Below are 10,824 nucleotides of genomic sequence, written 5' to 3'. Positions count from 1 at the left end.
AACATAGTGTTGTAGGTAAATTATACTTCAAAAACAAACAAAACCAAACTCATAGTAAAAGAGATCAGATTTGCAGTTACCAAAGATGGGTATTGTGCGGGGGGTGGAGGGGGGGAATTCAATGAAGTCAGTGAAAAGTAAGAATCTTTCATTTATGAGATAAATAACTACTAGGAATGGAATGTACAGCATGATTAATACAATTTACACTGAAATGTGTTATATATAAAATTGTTAAGAGGGTAAATCCTGAGTTCTCGTGATAAGAAAAATCTTTTTTTTCTATTTCTTTAATCTTTTAGCTGTATGAGATGATGGGTGTTCACTAAACTTATGTGATAATCATTTCATGATTTTATGTCAAATCATTACACTGTACACCTTAAACTTAAAAAGTGTTGTATGTCATTTATATCTCAGTGAAACTGGAAGAAGAAAATAAAGGGGGGAAAAGGAATTAATTCTAATTAATAAAGAGCTAATGTATTCATTCCCAAAGTCCTATCCAATGATTACATAGGAAATGGCACTCAGTTTAGTTTCTTGCCAAGTATTGCTATTTTCTGGGTTCACATTGACTCTGGACTCCCTATTGGTTCTAGAGGGACTTGCTGCCTTCTAGATGTACAGCCACAAAAATAGTACTGGTCATAGTGGCCCTGGGAATAGCCTCAGCCCTGGTGTCTCAGATGGTAAAGAACCCGCCTGCAATGAGGGAGACCCAGGTTCAATCTCTGGGTCAGGAAGATCCCCTGGAGAAGGGAATGGCAATGCACTCCAGTATTCTTGGAGAATCCTGGAGAATCCCATGGACAGAGAGCCTAGCAGGCTACACAGTCCATGGGGTTGCAAAGAGAGGGACACAACTGAGAGAAATTAACACTTTCACTACAGACTAAAATATTTTTGTGGAATGATTTTTCTTTTTGGTAGGTAGGTAGTTTCAATTGTTTCAGTTCTTCTCCATCTAAAGTTAAGACCATTGCCAGCACTATTTTTAGAGTTTGTTTTTGCATTTTCTCATTGGTATTCTGCACTTCTGAAAAGATGTTTGCATTGTCATCCTCAATTTAAAAAATCTTTTTTATATTCTAGTTTTCTTTCTGCATTCACCCACTCTGGCCTATGCTGAGATCTCACAAAGGTAAGGTGCTGCCAGTGTACCCTCCTGCCAGACCTGTCCAACAGGACTGCTAAAGAGGTAAGATATGGAACCTCCTGCCCGCAGACACCCTCACACCAAGTTGATGATGTCACAAGATTGCTGTCCTCATCACAGACTCTTGGCACTCAGTCACCCCTCTTGGCTTTACTAGCAAGAACTGCCAGCCCTTGTGTCAACTTGTAAGGCTTCCTGCTAAGTGGCTTCACACCCTGCTGGCTTTTTCTCGCCTAACTTCCCAAAGATATGTCTAGTCCTTTCCGTACACTAGGAAATACCAGGAATCTGACATTTTCTTTCTGAGAAAAGAAAGTCTTTCTGGGCATGCATGAAAAGTTGTCTTGAGGACACAAGTGACCCTTTGCCACTATTTATACTTCTATCCCTTCAAAAATTATCTAGTTTGCACACACAGGTGCTGTATTGACTTGACAAGCTGCCACTTTCCTAGCAAATGATCCCTTCTAACAATCTTTGGATTCTTGAACACTTCCTCGCCCCCAATCCATGTCAGTTTCTGTATAAATGTGCTGCCCTGCCCGAGTGTTAGCAGCTGAATTGGGGTATATTACATTCCAATTAAATGAAAAGGGTATTTAGATATTTTGTAGAACATTAAAGCAAACACACAGAGAAGTCCCACAACTCACTTGGCAATAATTCACTATTATGTATGATTTCTAATTAAATGTGTGATTTCTAAATCATATGTGATCTAACGCTAGGCTAATGTGTCTTCCTGAAGCCAGGCAGATGGTGTGCTTGATTTAAGAAATCTCAAAAGTCCTTGGTTCTTTGAGGCTGCTGCTGCTACTGCTGCTAAGTCGCTTCAGTCGTGTCTGACTCTGTGCGACCCCATAGACGGCAGCCCATCAGGCTCCTCTGTCCCTGGGATTCTCCAGGCAAGAATACTGGAGTGGGTTGTCATTTCCTTAGAAATTATGTGAAACAATTCTAAAGATCCCATTTATAGTTTCTACAATGTCTCACGGTGCTTGTACTGTAACTAGCTGTTTCAGTACACACAGTTCTTTTTTTCCTTTCCTGCCTGGTGTGCATTATGCAGTGGTGTGTACTTTTTATTATTCAAAGGAAATTGATTTGCAGTTGGGAAAATAACTTCTCTAGAGATCAGTCGATGCTGTATTTGCAGAGATAAAAGAATACGAGAAAACTTTATATGCTAAAAATACAAAAAAGTCCCAGTGTACATGTAATTCAATTTCTTCTCTCCACTTGTTTTATTTTAATTTATATTTCCTATACCTGTCCTTTAGCACCATATTCTTGGACTATTTTCTTGCAAAAGAATACTAGGGACTCTGAGGATCCATCGCTTAAGCATAAAACAAACGGAAAATAAAAACACCATCTAGATAAGAAACTGCTAAATTGGCTCTAAAACCTATTAAAAATCCAATATAAAATCAGAGGCATGGAAAACATAAACAGGAGGCTTATGTTTCTAAATGTTTTCTCATCTCAATTTCACATTGAAAATTGCTTCATAAAAGACATAGGTGGCAGGTCAGGAACGCAGGACAATTTTTTCTATCTTCTGATACCAAAGATAGTTGCCTTTTTATTATTACAAAAGATGCAAATTTCCTGATTTGGGTTTTCGTTTTCTTGACTCAGTCTCATAAAAGATGCTGAATAATAGGGAGGAAAAGGAAATTATTCATCCTGACATATGATGTTTATAATGTTCTCACTGAGCTACACATCTGTCACTGGAGTACAGTATCACAACATAGTAAAGGGCATTCAATATATTTTTCAGCCTGCATGTAATATAACCCATTGGACAGAGACTGGAAAGGAATTAACAAGCAAAGGAAAAAAGGCTTTCACTGTCAGAAGCCAATGTCAAAAGCAAACAGCAATTAAATGAAAAAAAATCAACATTCAAATTTTAAAGTACCATTGCTCTCTCATGAACATAATGTCCTGCCTATGAACACCAGTGCAAAATAGAGTTTTGTTTTTAACATTGGCCAGTCCTAAAGTGAAGTAGACCAAGAATATTATTTTTTAAGAATGAACAATAATTTCATTAAGAAATATTTTGTAAAACTTCAATTAAGCAAGATATAGAATTCAAAGATTAAATGCATTTTAAGACAAAACTGAAAGCTTTTTTAAAAATTTCAAACAGGTACAATTTAGATCAGAAAAAAATTTTGAATGTTAAAACTATTAAAAAGTGGAATTTTCATAAAATAAGCTATGAAAAAAATTTTAAGTTAAGAAGAGGAAATTAGAGGTTAAAAGAGAAATGATTCAAATCAACTACTGGCATTAATTTAATTTGTTTAACTGCTTATTGGGTATTTTTAGCTAAATGCTAATTAAATACTGAAAAAATACTGATGTAACTATAAGTAGCTTATGCAGCTATACAGTAGATAGATAAATAGATAATATTAAGCCACTGCTTATGTTTTTCATGATCTTCTTATCTCCTCTTGCAAGTGCTATAAGATATGCAACGCTTTTGATCTAAGTTTCTTGACCTACCTACGTCAATCCCTGGGAAGCTGACCTCTGCCTTAGAAATGAGGAAACGCAAAAAGGATAAAGATGTTAGGAGACTGTCACAAGGCAGTCAGTGGAGAACCAGAAAGAAAATCTAGCTCTTCAGCTTCCTTCCCTTGGATTAATGAGAGCTGCCTGGCTTTGTTATTTACTAAGTGATCATTTTTATGTTCTGTGAGGTAGGTTACCAATGTAAATGCTCCGATTTCTGGTCATAACACTCAACTTAGAGTTGAAACCAGCTCCACCATTCATTAATTATAAGATCTTTGAAAAGTTACTTAAAACTCTGTGCTTCACTTCCCCTTTTTCAAAATTAGACTACTAAGAGTATCTGTTTCATTTAGTAACTGTATTAACGGAGTTAATAGAGCATAGTCATTGTATGCCTGGCAGAAACTAGTTGTTCTTCTAGCTGAGGTATCATATTAATAAAAGGTTTGAAATTGACATATGTTCAAACCCAGGTTAAAACTGCCTTAAGCCATCTATAAACATATGGCACAGTTCACAGTACTTCCCCATTGTAGTGCTCATCATATTTTAATGGGATCATTAATTTTAAAATTAGTTTTTTACTCTCAGTTGCCTCAGATAACATACACTTTGTGAGGGTAATGATTTATTTTTAGTGTTCATAGCAATATAGAAATAATGACCAATAGTCACTGAACAAAACAGACAATATATGCTTGCTTAACCTTTATATTTTACAGTTGAGGAATTAAAGGTAGATAAGCTAAAGTGACTTGCCATAGATCACAGGGTTAATGACACATAAAGACACATTAGAAGCCAGAGTAATGTTAGAGCAGCAATTACCCATCACCAGGGCTAGTTTTGTGGGTGTGTGACTTGCACAATCGCACAGGACTCTGTCTCATAAGAGCCATGCACTTTGGTTAGTACTCAACTGTGCTGTCATGAAATTCTTAATAACTTAATTTTTTATTATTCTTAATAATTTTTGATAAGGAGCCCCACATTTTCATTTTGCGCTATGAAAATTATATGGCCTATCTTGACCATCATGCAGTCTCATAATTCAACTTTAAAAATAGATTCGAAGGTCCTGGACTGAGAAAAGCCTTCCACAGATGAAGGCAGAGTTGCACACTCTGGACTCTTGTTCTACCAGAGCAGCAGGAAGAAAGACTTCCTTCCCTTCAACTCTTTTCCAGGGGCCATGAACATTCTTTGTTTCAGAGCTGGTGGGGCCAAATGACAGTGAAAGTACACTGGAGAGAATGACTTTACCAGTCCCAGCCACCACAATGAGACAGCACAATTGGTCTCATCAGACCTTAAGGCCATTCCTGAAATTTAAAAATTTAGATAATAAATAACATCATCTTGCACATGAAATTCATAGCAAATTTTATCAATTGCTACATCCTCCTGTGTTGGAGCTTCTCTGTCCTCCAGAATGTAAATGCTCACTGGTTTCCTAGTGTATTCATCTGCAAAATGTCATCAGGCTTTGTCTGTCTTAGAGAGTGCTCCATGCTGCCAGACTCCTAGAGCTACTGACAAGATAAACTCATAGAGGAACTAAAATTGTAAATAGTAGTGACAAGCCTGGATTTGAAACAGTAACACGGATAACAACCTGTACCAACCCCCTATTCTGCTCCAGCCCAGTGATGTTCCTGGACCATAGACATACCAGGCAACACTCCCCATCCTGAATATCTCGCAGAGGATGGCAAGTTCTGATATTTTCACAATCTGGAGGTCATTAGTGGACTTATAAAATGAATCCCTGCTTGTATGCATGCTCAGTCCCTTCAGTCACGTCCAACTCTTGGACTATAGCCTGCCAGGCTCCTCTATCCATGGGATTTCCCAGGCAAGAATACTGGAGTGGGTTGCCATTTCCTCCTCCAGGGGATCTTCCCAACCCAGGGATCCAACCCGCATCTTGCTCCTGTATTGGCAGGTGAATTTTTTAGCACTGAGTCACCTGGGAAGTCCCATGAATCCCTAGTAAACTGCAAATTATCAGGACAAAAGACTAAGCTAAGTCATACTTGTACTGCACTGTAAGTATTGAGTGTTTTGGTGTTTTTTTGTTTTTTTTTGTTTTGGAGTCTAGGTTTTATAGTCACTGATTGCAAAGCTAGAAGAGAGGAGTTGGGGAAAGACAGGAGGAAGAATTAGACCCTCAATGCTTCTGCAGCAACTTGCTTACCATTCTCCAGTAGATCATTCTTCCTCTCTGAATATCTAAGTCCTTTATGATTTCCTTACTTGACCCACCTCGCACCATGATTTACCCTTCTTCCCTTATTTTCAGCAGAAGACTGTGGTTCTTTTTTCCAGGGAAAACATACACTAACAGGTGTGCCTTTCTTCCATCAAACATACAAACCTACCTGTAGCTTTACCCTCCCATTTTAATGGAGACAGTGTCTCTTCTGAACCGCCAGCTGTTTCATCTTTGGAGACTTCATATCAGTACTTAAACATTTCAAGTGTTTCCAATCTTAAAAAGTAGACCCCAAACCCATGGCTTATATCCATGCCTCCAGCATATATGACCATAACTCTATCCCTCGTGGTCAAGTGTTCAAAAGGTTTCTCTTACTGTCTTAGTCCACTTTCCCTTTCACTGACCATTTGAGCCACTTTTATCACACACCTGGAGAAGGAAATGGCAACCCACTCCAGTATTCTTGTCTAGAGAATCCCATGGACAGAGGAGTCTGGCGGTTGCCGTCTATGGGGTCATAGAGTTGGATATGACTGAAGCAACTTAGCAGCAGCAGCAGCAGTACCACGCACCATCCAGCTGTGTTCCCATTCTCCATCAGTGCCCCCTCTAAGTGGGCCTCAATGTTTTTCAACACAAAGGGTTTTTCCACTTTCATTTAATCCAATTTCTTGGGCAGAACTTGACATTGACATATATTCCTTGAAATACTCTGGTCATGTTTTTAACTTATCCTTACATTTCTCTGGTCAATATTTCAATCATCTTGTTCTACCTCTTTTAGACTAATTTAAACTATTTGGAATTTTTCAGGATTCTGCTTCATGGATCTTCTGATTTCATTTTTTCTAGGTTATCTTAGTGTATCTACATACACTCTTATTATGTCATTTACAATCTTTATGCTAATAGCATATATTTCTATGACATATAATGTTTCTTTCAAATATTTATTTTCATGACAAATTGCTCTTCTATATTCAAGGCCTGCAGGTAACCATGATTGTTGACATGCCCACTGCAAATCTCCAGACAGTTGAAACTCAGTGTATCTAAAACTGAACTCATGTGTTTTTTTCCCCACTAAATATCGTTGCTTCTTTTCCTTCTAGAACTCCTGAGGTCAGTAAATGATGCCAATGTAAATTCCATTTTTCATGCCAGAAACGTGGAAGCCATTCTTGACTCTTTGTACTTCTTCAGTCTTTGCTTCTAATCAATGACTAAATCATGATGATTCTAAATTCAAAATCTGTCTCAAAAAAGATCTATTCTTTTTCATATGCACCACTTCCACCTCAGTCTGCATCACCACCATTTTCTCTTCACCTACTGCAATAGCCTCTAACTGGTATTACACACACAACCTTTCCCCTCCCATCTAATTTTTGCTTAGAAGCAAGGTAGATGCTTTGCAAAAGGATCCTAATCTCTGATACATTTCAATTTAGAACTCACTCGGTTTGTGTCCTGATACTTTTGATATTGATCTGAGACCCTAATCCAGACTATGACTCCTTGCATGATACAAATAAGTGTCCGCCTTATCTTGTGTAACATTTCAATTCTCTATCCACCAATCACAGTGGAATCTTGAACATGACCTGTTTATCTTTTCCTCAGGGCCTTTGCCATATTGTTTAATTTGCTTGGAAATTTCTTCCTCATCTTTACCTGGCTACATCCCACTCATCTTTGAGTATGCCACTTAAATAGCACTTTCTCAGCCAAGCCCACACAATCCTCCATATCAGGCCCTTTCTTTATATTTTTATAGTACCTTGTTTTTCTTCTTGATTACTCAAGTACTTGAGTACCAGAATTTTAATTATTTGTATAGTATCCACCACATCCCCATCACAACTCTTAGCCAGAATGCTCCAAGAGGCAGAGATCATATCTCTCCCCTCTGTTGCTGTGAACCCTGCACTTAGCCTTGCATCTTACACAACGTAGGGGCTTCCTGAATATTTGTTAACTGAATGAATGGATGGAAACTATAGCTACTAAAATCCTGCTTTGGGATTTAATAAAGCAAAACCAGATTGCCTTCAGGCTGGACCTTGAGCTCCTAGAAGAAGCAGAGGGAGTATTATATACAACTAGGAAAAGTAAAATATCTGGTTTCATAAAATTTTGTCAGCTTATACATGGCCCTAGATCCACATTTTTATGGGTACACAGCTATGCTGAGTCCAAAGATGCAACTGTAATAAGTGCATATGATTCTAATATCCTCTGCAGTTTGTTTCTAAGATGAATTGGGTCATATTACTTTTATACACATCATGGGGTAAATCCTGGGGCTTATGAGCTCAGAGTGTACCCATAGGTTCACATAGAGGTGTTAAGATTCAGTATTCTCATCCACAATGTGTTTAAGTCACAGTGTGTATTTTATAGGGATTTTCAATTGCTTTACTGCTACACTTCCTTTCTCCCTGTCTTTCTTTTTTTTTTTTTTTTTTTTGCTCTTTTTGAGATTAGAAACAACAACAACCATGTCACTTCCAAAACATACTGGCAATAAAATAGTTTGATTTGAAAAAAGCAGAAATACTCCACTGCATGAGAACAGATGTTTAAATCAGTTGTTTCTCCTTTATGGTTCAGCATGTTACTTTTCTCCAGGTCTTTCTGAGAGAGCTAATTATATATGATGTGGGGCGTTTGTAGATTTAACTGTACCAACTTTTTTTCTGTGAAGGAAGATGCTGAGAATGTAATGGGGAAATGTAGTATTTTATGGTATTGGTTCACCTTTAGAAATAGGAGTGCGCATGCTAAGTCACTTCAGTGATGTCCGACTCTCTGCAACTCCATGGGTTGTAGCCCGCCAGCCTCCTCTGTCCACAGGATTCTCCAGGCAAGAATACCGGACTGGGTTGCCATTTCTTCTTCCAGGGGATCTTCCTGACCCAGGGATCGAGCCCGCATCTCCTGTGTCTCCTGCGCTGCAGGCAGATTCTTCACCACAGGAGGAGGATATGCAATGTATTTCCTGATCCTTGAAAGTGCTCCACATTAGAAAATTAAATTCATGAAAATATAGGTCTAGACTACATGTGCCTATTAGCTCATATAGCAAAACATTTTTTTCCCCTAGGAATCTGCTAGTAGGTAATGTTTGACAGATACAAACTTTCAGATTCTTATCATTAAGCAGCAGTATAGCATTATTAACTTGATTTTTTTTCTTTTCTCCCATAGATTTCCCATAGAGAAACAAATCTATGTTTCTCCTTCTATTTAATGGGATGCTGGTTGTCTATGGTCACTTCTTTCTCAATTATACTAATAAGAGCACTGGCAAGAATATATTTACTTGTTTGCATCAGTGCTGCTTATATTTGTAAAAATACTTTTTAAAAAGTGTCAGTGTTGACATTGATGCATGAGGGTAATAGCCCTCTCTGACTTTTCCTCATTTCTAGGAAGAATTCAGAAGCTACATATGGTCTGAACTAAAGTTAAAGCTTTGTCTGCTTCATCCAAAGAAGACTGAGAAATCTTAAGATAATTTCCAACAGCACGGAGACCATGTAGAGTTCAACTATGTATTCTATTGCATTTTTCTTTGGCCTCATAGACAGCAAAACAAAACAAAACAAAACATAGACTAAAGGAAACAGAAGGTCATCTGTAGAGGGACACAGAAAAAAATTGTATGTGCTGGCTGAACTGATAATTACCTCACATCGAAAACTTTGTTAGTATAAATTGGATATCATTTTCATCCATTCCACTGACAAATTTTAGGACAAATGGTAAGGAAAGAACTTAGATAAAATGCAGAGATTCTGGAAAGATCCTGAGAATACATTATTCTTTCTTTTCACAAGAATACTTTTGGCTCACCTGTCCAAATGGCTGTGAGAGGCAGTAGATTCCTGGGTATAAGAAAGGTTTTTACTCTGCAAATTGAAGATCTTTAGAAAGATACTTGTGAAGGGCTTCCTTTCAGGGGCTTGATGAGACCCTGGTAAGAGATCCTTTAAGAAAAGATTATGGAAGATATTGGAAAGGACTTGACTTCCAAAAATTTGTGGATCCTTGGGGATTTAGATGGGACAAAATTGAACGTGTGTGTTTGCATGCACTCACACACATGTCTGGACTGGCTGGCCTCCTTAGCCTTCGAAACAGAAGGCAGACCAAGAACCTTAAAGAATAAGAAGAGGTTGTCTGTATGACTTTGAAACTGTGGCTGAAATATCATCTGTTTTAGCCTTTTACTTTTTTTTAAAGAAGAAATCAGATATGTGACAAATCAGACAATAGCAATAAGGAGCAAATAAATCTTAAAAAAATATGAAATAAGTGACTAGGATTGACATACATGTGCTTAGTCACTCAGTCATGTCCAACTCTTTACGACCTCATGGAGCATAGCCCACCAGGCTCCTCTGTCCATGCGGATTCTCCAGGCAAGAACACTGGAGTGGGTTCCCACACCCTCCTCCAGAGGAATCTTCCTGACCCAGGAATCAAACCGGGGTTTCCCACATTGAAGGTGGATTCTTTACCATTTGAACCACCAGGGAAGCCCAAGAATACTGAAATGGAGGGCCTATCCTTGCTCCAGGGGATCTTCCTGACCCAGGAATCAAACCGAGGTCTTCTGCATTGCAGGATTCTTTACAAGCTGAGCTATCTGGGAAACTCGACACATACATACTACTGTATATAAAATAGAAAACTAATAAGAACCTACTGTATAGCACATGGAACTCTTAGTCAATATTCTGTAATGGCCTATATGGGGAAAAAAGAAGGAGTATATGTATAACTGATTCACTTTGCTGTATATCTTAAACTAACACAAAATTAACTAAATCAACTATACTCCAATAAAATCTTTAAAAAAAAGAGAGAAGGCAGAGCTGAAAAGGTGAACTGATACCTTGGAGGC

General features: G+C 38.0%; 1 long non-coding RNA gene across 1 annotated transcript; it reads left to right on the top strand.

Moving 5' to 3' along the window:
* Nucleotides 1-1,080: 1,080 nt before the first annotated feature.
* LOC129647878 (uncharacterized) lies at nucleotides 1,081-9,988 on the top strand. Its single transcript, XR_008712556.1, has 2 exons — nucleotides 1,081-1,201; nucleotides 9,347-9,988. It is a non-coding gene; the product is annotated as an uncharacterized LOC129647878 (long non-coding RNA).
* Nucleotides 9,989-10,824: the final 836 nt, after the last annotated feature.

This window comes from Bubalus kerabau, chromosome 3 (assembly GCF_029407905.1).
Source record: "Bubalus kerabau isolate K-KA32 ecotype Philippines breed swamp buffalo chromosome 3, PCC_UOA_SB_1v2, whole genome shotgun sequence".
NCBI classification, from domain to species: Eukaryota; Metazoa; Chordata; class Mammalia; order Artiodactyla; family Bovidae; genus Bubalus; species Bubalus kerabau.
This window is presented reverse-complemented; position numbering and strand designations above follow the sequence as displayed.